Source organism: Pomacea canaliculata, linkage group LG3 (genome assembly GCF_003073045.1).
Source record: "Pomacea canaliculata isolate SZHN2017 linkage group LG3, ASM307304v1, whole genome shotgun sequence".
NCBI classification, from domain to species: domain Eukaryota; kingdom Metazoa; phylum Mollusca; class Gastropoda; order Architaenioglossa; family Ampullariidae; genus Pomacea; species Pomacea canaliculata.
Window position 1 is genome coordinate 37,368,514 of NC_037592.1, and position 19,836 is coordinate 37,388,349.

General features: G+C 45.3%; 1 long non-coding RNA gene across 2 annotated transcripts in view; it reads right to left on the reverse strand.

Annotated features, from left to right (window-relative positions):
- Positions 1-19,836, reverse strand: part of LOC112560862 — a 99,245-nt gene that overhangs the window by 32,918 nt on the left and 46,491 nt on the right. The window contains exon 4 of one of the 2 annotated variants that reach the window (XR_003098612.1): positions 2,586-2,762. The exons of the other annotated variant lie outside the window; for it this stretch is intronic. This is a non-coding gene — a long non-coding RNA (uncharacterized LOC112560862). The remainder of the gene's footprint in view (positions 1-2,585; positions 2,763-19,836) is intronic. 2 annotated transcript variants of the gene reach the window in all.

The following is a 19,836-nucleotide window of genomic DNA, read 5'->3' on the forward strand; positions in this document are numbered from 1 at the left end:
TAAAACTAAACTTCTTTAGAAAAAAAGGAAAAAGTATTTAAGAACAAATGTGATGTCTTCTCCCTCCAGTTCGAGAAACCACTTGTGCACCGGAGAGAACCCACGAACAGATATTAAAAAAACAACAACAACAACAAAAAAGCAGATGCATATACATCTCCTGCATTTAAAGTCCATAATTAGTAAATTGCAGAGTAAATTTCAACTGTTTATTTCTGTTTGTTTAGCAACAAAACCACTCTCAAAGGTGCTATGAAACAAACAAGCAAACAAAAAACGTGTGACAATAAAAATAATCAAAGGATAAAAGAAGAGAGAACTTGATGGCCATGTGAGCTGACACCAGACAAGCAAAATAAAAAACAAACAAGCAAACAAATAAACAATCACGAGTTTGATAATGGAAACTACAAAATATTGACAGAAGAGAGAAGTCGGCCGCCCTGTAGCGGACAACAAATAAACAAACAGCCAACGCGTGGGAAGTGAACACGACAACTGACGGAGAAAGTCACCGGGCCTGCGGGTGGCGGGACCAAAGCCCTCCACCCCCCGACATCCCCCTCCCCTAACTCCCCTTGCCCTGCTAACGGACGTCGGCAGTGAAAAACACGGAGGATAAAGTAACCCAGAAATCCTCTAAAACCATTCGGACCGGCGCACGCAGTATGGAAGCCCCACCCCCCGGCAGCCCTCGTACGCTCTTCGTTTAACTGGAGACAGAAGCGAGTGGCGCTGGACTTGGCCAGACAAATAAAAGTAGAAGAAGGACCTTTGCGGACATCTATCAAGCTGCGTAAGGCATCCCCAAGACAGCTCAACGCCTCCTCACGGAGCAGTGTGAGCGGGAGAACGCAATATTCATTACAAATTGAAAAGAGGTGGGAAACCGGCTGAGAATCGATACTTGCAACTGGCTCAAGCGCAGCGGTCAAAGACAGTGTAGAGTTCAATGAGTTACGTGCCAGCGTTCGTCTGTGTGTGCACGTGTTTCTTTGTGTACACGTGTGTGTGTGTGTGTGTGCGCGCGTGTGAACGTGCATGCTTGGGTCATATGTGTGCACGGCGGTTAGGATGAGTGTGCAAGCTAACAAACTGCTAGCATTTTCAAGCAGGCGCATTTTTAAAGCGCTTTACGAAGCCTTTTACACGCTAGGACAATAAATGTTGTGTAGGTAATATAAACTTTGTTGTCTTGTTCTTGACCACGTTACTGCTGCATAAAATAACGGTTTAAAATATGTGTACTGACTGACTACATTTTCATGCACACCATTTCACACCGATTCATAAAAAGTCATTTTGGAAACAAAACAAAACAGCGTCAAGTGCAATCAAATAAATACAAAGCAAAAAATAAGAAATACAATATACAAAAATAACTAATAAAGATTATACTGGTGTTAATTAGAAGGATTTTAGAAGATGTTTAAGTACACGGAGAAGATTCACCTTGAAGGTCTTCGTCTTTTCCAAAATGCTTGCTGAAGTTTGTCTTATCACGTGGTTGGTGTCCATAGAGAGAACAAAACAAAAGGTCTGCACACGGAGTCTGTCTAGAGGAGCGATAGCTAAGATGTGGACAAGAGGCACTCCTCCCACAAAGACCGACAGACCGAGTGAAAGGGAAGAGGGTCTGGGACCAAAGCCGGTACCCGACGCCAGCTGACTGGATAGTGTGGAAACACTGGTTGTACACTGGATAGTGTGGAAACACTGGTTGTATACTGGATAGTGTGGAAACACTGGTGGTATACTGGATAGTGTGGAAACACTGGTTGTATACTGGATAGTGTGGAAACACTGGTTGTATACTGGATAGTGTGGAAACACTGGTTGTACACTGGATAGTGTGGAAACACTGGTTGTACACTGGATAGTGTGGAAACACTGGTTGTACACTGGATAGTGTGGAAACACTGGTTGTATACTGGAGAGTGTGGAAACACCGGTTGTGCTCTGAATAGTGTGGAAGGACTGGTAGTACACTGGATAGCATCAAAGGACTTGCTACACCTGCAGGGTAACGTAGAGTTTACCTTCACGAACCAAGCGCCGGAGCGACCCAGAGATTCAATATACACACACGATAAACATAATAAACCTTTGACTAAAAGTATATTTGTTAAGCTGAAGTTGACGAGACAGCGAACAGCAAGTAAACTCAATATTTAAAAAACAAAAACAGAAAAAGCAAAGAAAAAATAAAACAAATAAAAGTAAGAACAAAAGAAAATAAGAAATAAAGAGAGGGGAATTTGATGCTTTACTCCGAGTCAGCAACTAAGGCTACATCATGGCAAGCCAGCCTGTATACAGATGCCACATTTACAGAAGGAACAGCGTGCCCGAGACGAGAGTTGAACCCAGGACAGTCAACCCTCACTGAATTGGTGACAAGAGCTAACCGTTGCGCCACCGGGCTGCCCCAAATCAAGAAATAAAAAAAATAAATAAAATAAAATAACAGAGTAAAGAACGAAAAAAAAAGAAAAGAACGAAGGAAATACAGAAAAACTAAAATAACGAAAGAAAGCCAAAAGAACGAAGGAAATAAAAAAAAAACAGTAAGCACGCATACTCACACAACCACATGAACATCTCAGCCCCTCCGATACCCCATAAACACTCATGCTGTAGCGGTAGCAGGAATGTGTGGGCGCCATCACTCGACCGTTAGCAGTTCCAGGAGAGGACAATTCTCAGATGCTCTCTTTGATAAGTCCGAAAGTGCCAAGAAAGGGCGTACACTCCTCACAGCACTGTCAACAATATTCGGGTGGAATAACTTCTGACACTTTGAAACCGCCAAGAGTTCTGACCAGAATGAGCCGACATTTGCACGGAGTACAACTACATTAAGACAAAATATGCTTTCATCTGCAATTTTGTGTGTGTGTGTTTTCATAGGCATGTATTCATAAGTTTGAAGGTATCATATAAGGATATTTGAATGCATATGTTACTGGTGTCTTTGTTCAACAAGTCCGTAAAGTATCGCGGTTTATTAATATTATTATTAAGAGAATCAAAGCCGCTACCTAGCCAGCTGAATATGCTTTACAAAAGAGTGCAACACCAAGACAAATAAATAAGGAGAAAGGGAAATGATCTACATGTGAAGTGAAAAGAGAGTTGATGCCAAGATCTGACCATTCACATTTATTCTGTTTCTTTATTTTCACAATTTCAGATTTCCACTCATGGGTCAAGTTGCACAACACATTTCTAATGTTGAAAAAGCCCAACTATATTAAGACTATCAGTTTTATAGGAGATAGTGCACAATCTGTAGAACTATTTTTAAAACTGACATTGTTTGAATAAACTAAAACTGTTTAAGCCAGACTTGCAATCTCGTCAACGGTATCCGAGGAGCTATGCCTCTACATGGCATGGGAGGGAATTTTGGAAAAAAAGGTTTCTTTTTAAGTCATATAAAAATGTTGTATAACCAGCCTCATATCTATACTTTATAACAGCAAAGCCATCGGCTGATGACACCACACACTGAGGTACGCATTCAGCGGACTGTTTATTCCAATTCAAGTGAAGAAAAACATTCAAATATAAATTACAAGTTGTAGTCCTGACATGAACCATAGACAATCATTCATCCCACCCGTAACAAATGCAGTCTGTACACGAATTCAATAAGATTTACATGCAGGCTGAAGGAATGATGTGTGTGCAAAATGTCACTTTTTATACAAGGCATTATGTGTAGGCAAACACATTGATGTTTGCTAGCCATCTCGCCTCCCCTCAAACAGGCTTTGGCCGCCGACTTAATTTGAATGAACATACCCTACTATTTGCTTGCAATTCGGAAAAAAGATCAAATTAAGATCACCCAGCAAAGATAAACGAGAAAACACGCCTTTCTTTAGGACTTCTTATTCCCTGTAGCTGTGGGTAAACTGGTTTGAGTTGGAGCAGACACAATATTCTGCCTCTTGCATCCTTTTTTTTTTACAGCAGCCATTTTCTGTCCTCTGGACACGAAGAGACACAAGATGCACTGCTTGGGCTTGCGTGATTCCAGTAAAATTTGCGCATCGATGGCGGCTGGCACCATCTCAAAGCAATCTTCAAGCCTGACCAGAGAAAAAGAAAAGAAAACAAAACCCAAACAGTTTCAAGCAGAAACGTTAATAGCTGGAAAATATATTCTCACGAGGGAGGTATAACCACGGAAACACCGCCGGCCCCCTTGCAGCACATGGAGTGATGTATCCCTTGCGATGTCAGGCTGGAGCAGCAAAAGCGAGAAGTAATCAGTGCCCAGCTAGCTTGCCTCCCCCATAAATCCTGGCCCAAACTAACTGTTTTCATGGGCTGGACCAGCCAGGCAGCCAGCCAATAGATGGCGTGCAAGATTTCACCTTGTGACCTATGGCCTTGGCAGGAACTTTCAACAGGTCACCAGAAATTTGGTCTTTCATTTCCTCCCTCTCTTCCTCCTCTCCCCAGCTGGTGACTTAGTCTCCATGGTGATTTGTAAGCGCGGAGCCGGCCATGGTGGAGATGTGGAAGTAGCGTGAGAAAGGCGAGCTCCGTTGTCGAGCAGGGCGACGTTGCGACCGACAGGTTTTGCATCCAATCGTGAGCACAGCTCATCCTTTCCCTCCTCTGCTTTCGATTCCGTTAGTTAATCATTCATGGACGGCTAACCTCGCAACCGCAGCAAACCTGTGTCAGCTTGACAACGCGTACTCAGGTTTGCTGGGCGGATCCAGTTCTCAGCAGACTGCAGTCTCAATGGCGCCCGCTCCCCCAGTGAAAATGGCGGCCGAGTTCTGGCTTTGGCCTTAATGTAGATAACACGACTACTGTCTTCGTAATCACTTTCTTATTCATGAATACTTGCTGCGGTGGTCCAACCCCTTCCCATAATTTGCCAAATGTACCCTGAAAATTATCTCGGCTTATGCACTGGTGTCATCCCTCAATGGCCTAGTATGAACGAAAATTGACACGAGCAAATATTGACTAAATTAGTCTTTGCTTGTATTCCACTTTTTGGCACATAAATAAATACATGCGCACACACACACACATGTATACTCATAGCGGGGGAACAATAAAGTGACGATGATCCAACATCTCAACATGCAGCGGTCAATGTAGCAATAAAGGACATGGCTGGTAGAGCAAAACATGCAACGAGTGCTTGGTTCGTAAATCAGAAGCAAAAAGCAATAATTGGAGAGAAATTGAGACAAGTAATCCCATAAAGCGAAAAACTGCAGACATGCACCAGACGAACAACAGACTGCAGGACTGATAGGGGAAAAGTGGATGACACAAAATGACCAGTCCTTTGTCAGGTAGGTGACATGACACTACTATTGCGTGTCAGAAGTAGTTATTCTGACTGTCAATAACAACAGTCTTCTCTACACCTCAGCCAACTCCATTGTGACTAAAACCTCGACCGTGTACAAAACCTGATGACCACGTATAGACAGTAAGTAGACAATAAGTGTAGAAAGTAAGCAGTAAGTGTAGACAGTAAGTAGACAGTAAGTACAGACAGGAAGTAGCAGAGACTACTGAGAAGAGTGAGTACTGGAGCCAGCGCGCTAGACAAGACAAAGAAGAGCTTGGGGTCAGAGGTCAGGGAAGATAACACTGAGAGTGAAAATGATGAGGACTTCCTACGGCCGCCATGACGTACCAGAGCTCGGGCCGCCTTCTTGCCATCGATCTCCATTTCTGGTAATCTCCCTTACTTGCCGGCCAGCGGTGCAGCCAAGCGTACGCTATGTAATGCCGAACATGCCATGTTGCTCACGCATGCGCGGCCGTCGCCATCATTGTTCTGCTGCTCAACAGGGGCGACCTCTGCATGATGACTGACCCTTCGAAAAACGTGATTTGTGATAGGGTTTTTCTGTTCGACAGGCGCAGCCGAGTCGCGGTGACCAGAGATCCTTTTTCTGCCCGGAAGGAGTAGTGGTGAAAAGCACAACAGCGATGTCGGGGTCGAGCGGTTACATTTCACTCCCACATCTACTGTTCTCTTGCACATCTATGTCCCCGTTCTCCAGCAAACCAAGCTACCTTCCAGCCATCTCATCTGATCGGTCCTTTCTTTCCTCTTTCTCTCCAGATCTCTGCACCTTCCAACCTCTCCCTGGCTGAGCAATGTGTGGTGTATGCTGTTGCCGGCCTCTGTTTAAACTTGACATATTTAATGATGAGTAGTTTTCATGCGCGCAGTTAGCTTCTGTGTCGTGTTCAGAGTCTGTTCTGTCAGCTCTGTCCACCCTGTCTACTCTGGCTCATTAGGGCGTTTGTCTTCCCAGGGAATATCTCGGTTGCGTGCAGAGCTACTTTACAAGTCTCGTGGCAGACGGGGTCGCATCTCTGTGGCCTGGTAATCAAAGCTTGAAAATGGTGAAGTTATTTTGAAAAGTCTACAGGACAGCGCTTCAAAGCATCGGCTTACCGAGGTAAAAGCTTTCCGTGAAGACGTTTAATGGATTGGAAACCGCAGTGAGGTGGATTCTCCTGCACTGAACAAGCATGGCGCCGGGCAAGAATTGCTGATGGTGTTTGAAGGAATTCGGCAAGTCTCGCGGCGCAATTTTGTAACTTTTAATATTAAATAGAATGATTGAAATACTTCACACCGATTTCAGAGATATGTGCGTTCGCATTAAAAAGGAAAAAGATCTGGCTTAACTCAATCCATCCTTGCAGTCTTGTAACTCTTGCTTGACTGTGAAAGGTTATTAACAACTCTTTCTCACGTTCTTTCTTTCTTACTCTCTCTCTCTCTCCTTGTGTGTGAGAGAGAGAAAGTGCGTACAAAAATTTTTCCCATTTGTGCAAATTGAAACAGTTTAACATTCGAACCGCATTAATAAAGGATAAAGATCTCCGACATTGTAATATTTACACTGTTCTCTTGCCTAGATAAAAAAAAAGTGTAACTCGTGACTCGTATGTTATTTAGTGTTATATCTGATGTCCACTGTCCATTTGTCCTACAGTAGATGAAACATAGCTAGATGACATTGGCGATCTTGTGAGAAATGCACGCCTGTGAGATATTCAAGGCGTCGCCATCTTTAACAGAAATGCACATTTTTTACTTATCTTTTCCTTTTTGTGCGATATGTCAATATATCATAGCTTTTTTTTCAAAATTGCATGTGCTTTCCGTCTGATATGTCCAGCGCGCCGAGGTAAATTTCTACAGTTTCTGATGTATATAATATGTAACACTACTCGCTGTTGATACCAAGCCATAAAAACAATTATCTTTCATATTTTGTCGCATCAGTTTAGTTTCGCCATCATTTTTTAAATGTGTATTGCTGGCTTTCAGCTGTCTCTATCTATAATATATTCGATGCTTTACAAATACTTCAGTACAAATCGGAAAACTGCTTCACTCCTGAGAAAGAAAAAAAATAATGGCAAGGAGCTTGCACACCTTTGCTTGACACCAGGATGGTTGTGGACTCGCCTGATGGCAGCAGACAGGGGTCAAGGAGATAGAAAAATTGATAGTTTAGAAAAGACATTAGATGGAAGTACACGCTAGGGAGGGATCTGACAGGTGACTATCGTGGTACTTAGCACAGCTGGTATCGAGAGATGCCATCAGACCACTCGAGGGAGTAGCACCTTGAAAACACATTCTGTTGCTCTGTAACAGTACTCATGTTTTTTTTTTCTGATGTGTTCTGATAGGGTTTGAACGCTGCTCCTGTGCTGTCGTCCTGTCGGTATTGGGACCACCGCAGCTCGAGCATCCACTAACACAGTGTCAGGACCTAAAAGGCTTACAAGAAATGCCATCCGCGAGTGTGAGTGGTATCAACATTTCAGACCAGTGTGGGTCCAGATGTTTGCACCTTTGACGACCCGGTGCTCTCCCCTTATCGGGGTAAGGGTTTTTTTCCCATAAACAGAGGGTTGCAATGTCTTTGATGCCAACTTTTGATGCGGTGTCATGGCCATGATACAAAGTGCTTGACAACCTCGCGCCAATTGTAAAATACTCGCTGATGGTGTTTGTGTAGGAAGCAGCTTGTGTGTTTGGCAGCCAGCTTTCCTGCAACAAGCTGCCTCCCCCTCCCATTGCAATAATAGCCTCCCTTTGTTACACAAAAACCTTGTTGGAGGTTCTCTCCTCTTGCATGGTAAGACCATACCGGGTGTTGGGTTTCCCCGACGTCTGGGTGGTGTGTAGCAGGTGCTATACAGATACTGTAACCATTTTCTTCCGACTGTAGTTGTTAAAAAATATGCAGCTCACAAAACACGATGAAATGAAGTTGATTAGTGGGAAAGGGGGAAAATCCAAGAGTTTTCAGGGAATTTGTTTTCCTTTCTGGATGTAGGCGTCCGACCTTTGGATGCTGTTGAAGTCTTCATAATCTTGTGCACGGATGAATGAGTTTGTATGATCTGAACTCTGTCCAACAGACAGAGAAGTTCGTCTGCAAGCAAGGTTGGGCGTGTGGCTGGCGAAACAGCAAACTCAGAGCTAGCTGCAACTATCTGATCCATACGAGGTGGTAGGACTCTTAACGCACCCCATCTTGCTTATGAAGTCATGAAGCTGTTTCTAAGGGTGGGATGGCGTAAACGGGTGTTTCTATAGTTACATCTGAAATCTTCTGGATTTCACAGAGCGGCAAACTGGTTCATGGCCAGGAGTTTCACTCACTGTCTCTTGTTTCGATATTGACTTTCCGGCCACTACCTTTCCAGACTCTACCGCAACCCCTGGGTATTAATTAGATGAAATGCCAGTCTTTAAGCAGATTACCTCAATTAATAGAAACTCTTTTCTGCTGGAAACTAGAACAGTCTCGACTAGCCTGCACCTCGTGTTTGTCCCAGTAATAAGAATCTGGAAGTGACCATCTGTTGACCGAGTCGGAACGCTTCAGACAGCCTGGCTACAGACACTCCAGAACTCAGTCCACAGTCCACAGAGACGTTTGCTGACAATAATGTGGCGGGCTTGCCTGTTCACACACCGTCAATGCAAATCTGTTTAGAAAAACCTAAGAAAAACCGTTGGAAATTCGGGGTTGATCGGGACAGGGGGTTTAGCTGGACCGGATTGGGAGGAAAACGTCAGAAGACAATTACAAGGGAAGGGTAATGAATGTTGCTCGTCTTCAGTGTAAAACGAACAAACTCGTTATCCAGAAATGACAATCTCGTTTATCCAGAAATGACAATTACATTATTATGTGTGTACTGACCGTGCGTCTACACTCCACAGTTAGAAGATTTTCTCTTCATCCTGTGCACACCAATTCACCTCCTCCACCACCACCACCCACCACCAATACCACTCTCTTTCTCTCACACACACCTCCTTCTGCTCGTTCTCCCGAGCTTAGTTATACTGTTTAAACCGAGTGCTAAAACTGCGCTAAGTTTTTTGGATCGGATCACGCGAAACGTGGGGGCAAATATTGGCACTGCACTTGTTGCCCTCCGCAATCTTTCTCTACCCACTAAGATCTTTATCGTGCAAGGCTTTCAGACACAGAAGAGTCGGAACACACCCCAGACCCTTCCTTCACACCCTCCACTCCCATCTCACTGTTTCTCCCTCACATGCAGCTCCCCCAATGTCTCTACCCGGACGTCAAATAGGGAGTTTGACATCTTTGAGCCAAAAGATGCCAAAGGTTGGCGGTAAAGAGGCAGTGCCAGGCTCCACGCTCTGGCACCACCCAGATCATCTGATCGCAGACGATGAACAAAATGTGCTGACTGACCTTACTCCTCACTTTCTGGTGATGCTTCGTTGATGGCCCGATGACGGTGGGTCATGATTTACTCGGGCAGCACTTCGGTTGAACTGTCCTCCACTCTTGACTTTTTATATAACAGGCACCACGAACAGGCACTCGGAGGCATTCCGAGGCTAACCCGAGTGTAAAAGTATTTTCAAGGAGGAGTATTTACCTCATGACAAATTATGTTTCATTTAGGAGATACCTATCTTTCGAGAGTGTAGCTCTCTTCTGGGTTTCGTGAAAAAGAGATCAGAATCTCTTTTTTTCTGTGATCTCACTAACTGATACGACATCGCCTTAATACCTTGTGTTTAAAAGTTTTCATGTACTGGCTGCGGACTGGAGTGGTGTGAGAATGTAGTAACTCCACGTGTTTTTTTTTAAAAAAAGAATAAATTTAATAATATCACATTATTGTGAGAAACTAACAACAGCTGTATATTCTGGTAATTCTTCCATCACCTTTCAGCACAATTAAAAATTTGGTTGACCTTAAGGGACCTTTCTCTCTCTCTCTGTGCCAACGTGCAGCGAACTGTCGAGATCGCGTCGAAAACAGTCACGTGAAAAAAAAAAAAAAAAAAAAAAAACCCACTTCCCTGCATCCTCCCACAGATCGCTACACAGTGGACAGATAGCTACTATAATTAGCAGGCTCCGATAGGGATGAGGGGGTGAGGGAGATGAGGGGAGTGAGGGAGGGAAAAGAATGGAGATAAAACCACCGCCATCACCGACTCATCAAAAGCAGGAATCGTTTGTTATGGCACTTAAATAAAGGTCAGAACTCTTCACGTGCTCTCGGCACACGGCACAGGAGTGTTAAAATGCTATTTTTATCGCAGTCTTTTCTTGTAGCTGTCATTGGTGCTAAATAAGCAACAATTGTGCCGACTTGCCGATCCCATGTGGTCTTGCTTACGTGGCTGATCTATGGTAGCTGCGAAGTGTTAACACAGCAGGACAAAAATAATGCACGGAGATATCGGTGTTGAGTGGCGGATCACAGAACGAATACACACACACACACACTGAGAGAAAGACAGTCTGTTCTGTAAAACACAATAGTGTATAAATCTTTGTCAAGTGGACAGAAAGACGATTGTCTCTATGGATGAGAAAGCAGCAATGACCATCAGAAGCAAACAGATGAAGAGTGTGTTGGGGTTAGGGTGGTGGTAGATAGCGTGTACCCGACTATAGTTAATACCGGGAGGTGGACCACACTGTCCTACAGCGTCTGTCCAGTAGAGAGGAATACAACGGCAACCCCGCAACTACTGTGCAGGTATTGGTACCTGATTATATCAGAAAAGATAAAAACGACCTTAGATACGGTGAGCCCTACTGGCTTAGATCGTTGGACCTATATAAAGGAAAAACATCATCGCCTGACAAATAGTATTTAAAGATAAAGAGCCTTTAAACAAGCAGACTTTATAGATAAATTGCGAGTACTTATATTGAAAAGTACCGACTGCGACAAACCACATCCATCTTCGACAAAGATAATTTCTCATGGATCAGCTAACATTTCCAAAGACTCACTTTGCCCTTTCCAGAGAGATGCACGACCGAGGGTTCCTCTCGATCGCGAAGGAAATAGGAAACGAACTGAATTTTCTCGCTAATAACACTCCTCTTTGTGGCCGTGTTCTTAACATCTCTGTGGCGTCAACAAAAGTACTTGAATTATTTCTGGTTAACAATGACGAAAACAACCTAATGTCTAGAATGTTGATGAACTTCCTTTCTATAGTCATTGGTTTTGGACAAAGATGATGTATAGGTCAACTTAATTCTTACTAAATCGGTATTTTAAATGTCAGTTTCTTGTCAACAATTTCTAATTTTAATCTCTAGGTTGTCTAAGAAACGGTTTATTTGTAATAATAGGGACAAGTAATTGACAAAGAGGGATGCGATTCGTGCTGCAACATTCCCAGCCTGCACGGCCCAGGCAGCCAGAATGAGATATCCTTGAGATAGAGAGGGAGGCACATCTTTATGCATCTCAAACTGACAAACATTCCGCCGCCTCTGTCTAGCACGCAGCTGTGAGTAATAAAGCACGACAGTAAAGCAGTGATCCTGGTTACAAAGCCCGAGTAACAGGCTGTTCGTCCCTGTAGGCCCCGGCGTCCAACAGGCAAAACTACACCCGCCCTCGCTGCTCACAGCCGCCATGACAGTAGCAGAACCGCCACTTCTGCTCGCATGGACGCCGACTGCGCGCACAACCGAGCCAAATAAACGCTGAGGGCCCGGGGGTCGGGGGTCGGGGTCTGGGAAGTAAGATATAGGTGCCACTCTACACAGATATAGTTGTCTACTACGCACCGGCATCGAGCAGCCATTTTGGGGTGAAAAGTCAAGGCCGAGGGTCAGCGAGTATTTAAAAAAAAAAAACAATAAACAAAACACACTGGGTGTTTCATGTTTTTATTTTCTTGCAGCTGAGCAGCTTTTATGTAGTTATAACAATCGAATTATTAATAACAGGAGAACTTATGAGTGTCATCGACATTTCATCACGCACATTTAACACCAGCAAAAAGCTGCTAAAGGAACAATATTTCCGATAGTGACAATCATGAAAATTATTTTAAGCGTGCGGAACGCATTTTGCTCCATTCACAAGAATGTTAGTCCAGCAATGACTTAGATGACAAATACTAGAAAGAGAAACATTATTGTGATGTAACACCGATGCAATAACAGGGTGCAGGAGATTAATATTGTGCTAGATGTACACGATACAGCAGTCGTTAAGATATGGCAGTGGAACAGTAGACTAGTGGTTAGTAGAAGTGACTGCGTAGATGCAATAATAACAGCAGTAACCTTCGCGAATAGGTAGATAACTGAATGCCGCATCCAAGTAATTGAATACACATGTATTCACATATGCACAAAAACGCAGGCGCGCTCGCACACATACACACAGTCGCAAACCCTCACATAAACACTCACACACACACACACACACACACACACATTATTAATGGCGGTAATATCTGACTTAACCTTTCTCTACCCCGCAGCTTGTACTCTTCTTCTTCCTCATGCATTATAAAAGTTAGATTGATGTTGGGTGCTGTTGCTGGTATTAATTATCTCCATGCGCACTTGGTGTTTTGCTACATAATTATATTTTTGTTAGCTTAACAGGACCCACGTCAGGTGCAGAGCGAAATTGAAATTGTTAAAAAAGCATGTGAATATATGTGTATGCACACATCCAGACCGGTACTAGTCTCACTCATTCCCTCCATCTGCCCTCAAACACACACACCCACCCACGAGAATATCCAGCCATCAAGCAATAGTTCTATCAGTCCCTTCACACACACCTACACACAGATTTAAAATATGTGTTGTATTTAGCTGCTTATCTACACATTTATCAATAAACCAAAAGCTCAAATTTAAGACAGTCGATGTTTTAACACGTTTAGTAGTGTCTAGGCACTGTGCAGTATTCTCTCATCCCTCCCCTATGTTGCTATCGTTTTGACAGTTAGTCTGTACGTGTGTGTGCACGTTCGCTCCTGCTGGTCGCTTTGACATGCAAATGCTTGCAGGCTGTTGCCCCAACAGCTGTCTTCCATATCCTCAGCTCGCCAACCTCCCACAATGCTGCTACAAAGATGGCGGACAGATGAAGAGCGAGCAGAACCGCTCTTTCTCTTTTGTTGGCTCTTTCCCTGGTGACAAGTGGAATGTACAGTCACAAAACACACTCGAGTGGCTGTGCTAGACCAAATCGCGCTACCAGGACCTTTTTATTGACGGCGATTTCTGCCCCTCACTACCCCCACAGGGGCACTGGCATCAGAGGCCAGTTCAGCCATTAAAGATAAGGCGACACGCCGTTGTCTGGGTGGGTCAACATGCGGCCCAAAGTAAATTGTGGGAATATCGCGGCCCCGAGTTTGGAAGAGACGGGTAGGAACTGAGGTGGGAGCCGCGCCTGGAAAGATATTGCAGCGCAGAGCGAACTGGACAAGCAAGGGGAGATGAACGACACGAGTTGCGGCGCCTGGCAGTCGCGCATGCGCACAAGCCAAGGATGCCATGCCCACGCCAGGGGAGGCTAGTCAGAATGCCAAGTTCGTTACTGCATTCCTGTTTCTTAGGCCTTATGTTCTCTGTATGACAGGTGGAAAGGCGTTGTGAATACAACTGCCTGCTGGTGGGAGCAGGTTAAAGACAGGAAGAATAAAAAAATAAATAAACATAATAAATAATATTGTAACGAGGGCTGTCGTTATGACGATGATGTATGTGCACGCGTGTGTGGTGGTGGAGGGAGTGAGGAAGGAGGATGAGAGCACTGTACAAACTGCTAGTAGAACAGTAGGAGAGATGGGAAGAAAAAGACGCTTAATTTTAACATTTTAATATCATGGACTACATCATAATGACACTGGTAAGATTCAAGCATAATAACCAAGCAAAGCAGAGTAGTAAAACCGAATAGACAAGAATGAACATTTTCCTTCTAGTCAAATCCACTAGAAATATCTGTAACCATCTGACACAAACATTTTTCTGTTGTATGATCATCAGGCATTTGTATTTGTATCAAAGCACACTCTCTGCTTATCTATCTTTTTGCAACACAGTTATGCTTTCCGAGAGAGAGATCCTCGCTGGTCATTTCCACTATAAAAAGAACTGACCTTCTTCGGTGGAACACACAGTCAATCACCAAACTACTTGAAATCATGAACCCCAACCCTTTAACCAAAGAACCACTGCTTAGTGTGGTCCCCAAGTCTCTGTAAGCGAGTGACTGTCTGCACCCCAACAGATGTGCCGGCCCCACCCCCGAGGTCTGTGTGGCCAAGTGTTAACCTGTGTGACGGCCGCGAGCTGCCTGTTGCTCCAGTTCACACACGTCACTCAGGTAGTCCCTGGCGGCGGAGGACATTTCCGTGCAGCAGCACATTCAGGCTGCTCAGCCGAGCTAATGATGGGCAGAGAGGAAACATGACTGACAGACGATGATAGTGAAGGGAAAAAGAAAGCTCCCCCCTCCTGTACCGCACTAAAGGGCGAGGTGATAATTCATTCCAAGATTTACACCGCGCGATGCTCTCGCTCCCCAGGGACAGCGGTCCTCATGCTTGGGTGCAGGGAGCTTCCGGAAATGAGATTGCACCCTCTCCAAGACAACCATGCGTGCACAGGACTCATCGTCAGCTCCCCACCCTGCCTCCTCAGTCTCCTGTCACCTCAGCACCACTTTCCGTACAGCTCACCACACGCACATGCACACGCACACGCAGTCACACACACACACGCACACAGCGAGCACGAGTGTGGGGTAGCTAGGGAGGTAACTTTGTGAGGACAGTGCCTTCCCCATCCTCGGAAACTACTGTTTCACTCACTCCTGGGATACCATCTCGAGGTGCCTGGCGAGGACAGTTGCGGGTGTGAAATGTGGCAGTGAGAATGTTGTGGATGGGTGGGTTAGTTGGTTGGGACGCGTGTCACACTCTTTTCACTGACAGGAAAGCTCACGTGTGGATGTCCTGGCAGTGGACATGTGGATGTGCTAGCAGTACAGCAGGTGAAGAGCTTGTTACCAGTAAAGCCAGTGAGTCATTAACCATCGATGTGTTGGGCTTTAGAAGCGCTCACCATCATCATCAGCATCATCATCGCCTTATGTCAAGGGTTCAGTCTCCAGGGCTAACGTGTCCCTGGATGACAGACTTGTTCACAAGACTGGTTGTCGAGGTTTTACTCAGGTACTCTGGTTTCCTCGCGCTTCCTCTCCCTCCCTCCCACAGTATAAAATTGCTACTAAGGGAAAGTAAATAAACCATCCTTTATCATCGTTCCAAATAATTCGTGGATTACTGTCATGATAAGCCGTGGCAAGAGATAAGTGATGGTTTGGTAGAATTGTGTTTGTGTGTGAAGAGAGAAAATTACACAAACGATCTCTTTCGCTGTCTCAAACACAGAGGAGAAAAGTCTGCGAGTGAAGCTGTTCTTACATCGTCATCACTCCCCTAAGCTCAACACACACGCAAAATACTGCCACGACATTAAAATTATTTTTAGACACTGACTTCAGTTTTTGTTCCCATGGAGCTTAAGAAGCTCAACATAGACGGTGTGTGTGGCAGTGGTGGAGACGGTGGAGGTGGTGGAGAACGGACACAAATAAAGAGAAGCATTGTATAATGAGGTCTTTTTGTAGACCCTCGCCATACTGAAGTCGATGCTGTGTGACCGAGAAGCAGCAGTGGGATTGCCGCTGACGCAGGTCCTCGCTTGATGGTTCCAAGCCCGCTGTAACCGCGCCTGTCACTCAACTCAGCGCACCCCCGGTCCACGTGGCTCCAGCCCAAGTCCGACTGGCCCCTTCCTTCTCAGCCCCGTGTTCTCGTGAGATTAATCGGGAGCAGGCCGCTCTGGAGGTGGTCCTCTCCCCTACCACTACCACCACCAGCCCCGGCAGTCTGTGGCGTAAGCATGCTTACGTAAGCAGTCGTGCTTCTATAATGGCATGATTAGTTTAACCAGATGGAAGAAGGGGATTTTTTTCCCTTTCATCCTCTTGGTCCGCAATCTCTAGACTGTTTCTGTCAGTACTGAATGATCTGCACTGAAGTGTACGCAAGCCTTAATTTTCTGCTTCTTGACCAGCTAAGGCAATTGGAAAAAGTACCTCCAGAAGAGTGTCTGCTGTCTTGTCACGGGGAGACTACCGCCATCTTGCCGATAAATTAAGATGTGGATGGTTACGTCACAGAGACTTCCTGTTTTTTAATGGTGACCTTAGTCCCACAGTTCCGGTTTCCTTTCGCGTTTAACTTATTTTCCGACTTCACACAGTTATCAGCGAATAAAATCTACCTCCAAGATTAAAAGTGCAAAAAAAGACATTAAATAAAGGTTAGCTTGCTTTCTCGCAAACGTCCACCTCAATTATCTTGTCAACATCACCAAGCACTGATCCCTGTCACTAAGTATATCTACACCAAATATTTTCTCGTCATCAATTGCCTCCACTGCAGACGCACTACGACCTGTGTTACCAACGCCCTCGTGTACCTTGTGTCACTCTTTGCCACATTACCTCACATGTTACATCAAGCTGTCGGTACATTACTTCACCTCTCACATCAAGCTTACAATGTAAAAGTTACAAGCTCATATCCCAGAAAGAGGTGATGGGTGAACTACCCATTCTCACGTCTACGAAAGAAGACATTGAAGAGAAACTGGGCCAACTTTTTTTTCTTTTGCAAAGTCTGATGACCATTTAGGTTTCATCCCCAAAATAATAGTCGCATTGAACATTTCGCTTTCACTACAACGCCTTCAGAAGGGTTCAGCAGCTGAAGAGAATAAAAAATAAATCTAATATTCATATTCCAGAGACAAGATGAACCTCGCCCCACCCAATCTTTTTTCTTAAATATTTCGTTTTCAATCAAAATGAGTGATTTCGATCCTCTGTCCAGACATGCGCAATGATGCGCAAAAGTGAAAGACGGAACTAGGAGCAAGATGTTTGGATTGGCCTTCTGGAAAATTCCACCGCCTCACGCAGTATCTTGCAGCCAGAACTACAAGCACGTGCGTAATCCAGATCCCACGTGCTACTTTCTAGAAACTCTCCCTTATTTATCCAGCAGGGACATAGGACAGTGGACACCGCCCTCTTGAAACACTGCAGGTTTCCATCCAACTTTGGCTTGGGTCGTCCCATCTCCACTTCCCTTTTTCTTCGCCACGCTTTCTCATTTGTTCACTGTCTACCTGTCAGCGGAGCATGCCTTTATCCCTTGATTTGTGGGACCTGCCCCTCCACCAACCCGCTCTTTCTTTCGCTCCCTCGCTTATCCTCTAACACTTTAATTGTGAAGCCGGTCTTCTCCCTTCAAGTTGCACAGTAGCTTCCACACTCTTGTCAAGGTTAGGAAAGCAAAAGAAGTGGAGAAGAAAGAAGTATTTAATGCTCTAACCCTTAAATCCTATGCCTTCTTTTAAAAGATTCCCATCCCTCGCTCCTGGACGCGATGAAACTGTCCAGAAGAAACACGTCCCCAAATAATTTGTTTCGTCCTTTCGACGTCAGCGAACACGCGCCCCGAGCTGTCCTGCCACGCTTCTCCTTCCCAAGCGTGCATCCATCTACCTTTCTCGGGGAAACTTCGCATTAATTTTCGTGAGAAAATAGAACAGGAATGCTACAGTGCAAGCACTCAATGTCATCTTAAGAAATCGAGGATATCAAAAAGGAGTCTAGAGGACGATGTTAAAGCTGGGCAAGACTACTAAATGCAGGAGATGACTCAAATGGTACTAATCCTCACCCAGTCTGCTTGGGATGCCACAGCCTCAGGACGCTCACTACATGTATAAATAAGCCACACACACACAACGAACACAACTACTTAAGAAGGGCAAACTGCTCACATGAAAGACAAAGCGACACCTGATATTCCTCGCTGAACCTTGTGGAGCTTGCGATGTATATCGCTGAACAGGTGAACAGCCCTCGCGAATGGTAGCTGTCCTCGAACGAAACGTACTCGTCGGCAGGCACCGTTGATAGAAAAAGGAAAGGGCTGACAGCATGCCTCCTTGGATTCTGGAATGTCCGTTGGCAGATAACGTACTTGTTTCTTTTGTTTCAGGATTATCATTCCTCGAACAACTGCCCCTCTCCCTCCCTAAACATAGACAATCTGTTCGAGATGTTCTCCCTTCAAATGGTCTCTCAGCTGTTTCTAACTTTCCATGTCTGTCACGAAGGCTCAGCACTTTGAAGTTGTTTTTTTAAAAATTAATTTAAGGGAATTTTTAACTGCAAACTTTCGTGACCAATGGACTTCGGTTCTAGGCTAAGTGTGCGTGCTCTCATCGCAAGCTTCTACCTATACCTCGTTACACTCCTGAGCGATTAATAACATGGTCAGTGGTTACGGATGCTTTAGGCACAGCACTCGATGACTAGATTCATGATGAGAGCATCCATACGTTTTCATGTGTGCGCGTGCGTTCGTATGTGCACTTGTGTGTGTGTGTGTACGCGCGCACCTATCCAAAACGTAGGAATAAAGAAGCGGACATACTACGATCGATCATTATGATTTAACTTCAGAAACTTTTTTCTATTGACGACCTGCCATGCGCCGAGTGTAAAGAAACCAATAACGGTGGTAGCGAGCGAGAGTAAGTCTTTGTCGTATTCTCGATAATCAGTAACTTTCACCTCGTAACAAATAAACAGTACTCTCATCGTCATAGTATGGCACGTTCATCTTGCAGTCCACACAGGAAGTAAAACAACTCGCCACTCTGTCCTGCAACTAGCACCCTTCCCCACCCAGCAACACTAGAAACATGGTTCCTTGCTGGAGAACCACCCGCGTCCACCAGACGAGCTCCCACCGGAAGTGTGGGAACAGGGTTGGTGTGCGTGTCGGAGGGGTAGGGCGAGCCATGAATTACGGAGTTCTCTCCCTGAGCTCATGGTGGCGCTCCATCTCCGCTCCAGCGCGGCTTTAAGTGGAAACACGACGCGGTGTGGCGACGTCCTCGCGGACCTCTGGCGACACCCTGGTCATCTATCAAGCCCTCGACTTACGTAACGCCCAACACCCGCTCGTGCGGTCGCCTTTCACGTCCTGCAGCCTGACGAAGAAATCTCCACAGACGGACAGGATATGCCGCAGTCACGTGACAGGCCATAAACAACGCATAGATGTGGGTGCGTGTGTGCGCATGCTTGCGTGGATGCGTGTCCGTGCGTGCGTACTCAGGTAGCCTTGTGCGCGGCGTTTCACCTGCGTGTTTGTGCGGAATGAACGGCGTTTAGCTCCCCACACAGCGGCAAGAGAAACAGGAAGGTTCAGACTGCACCCTACATCACGTCAGCAGGATACTCCCACCATCCCTCTTGCTCCCCACACCTCTTCACCCACCTCCACCTCCACGGCAGGTATCTACACCGCGGGGTTGCTTCAAGACCTACGGCCATGCAAATGATTCAATTTCCTGTCCGCCGAGAGCGCAGCGG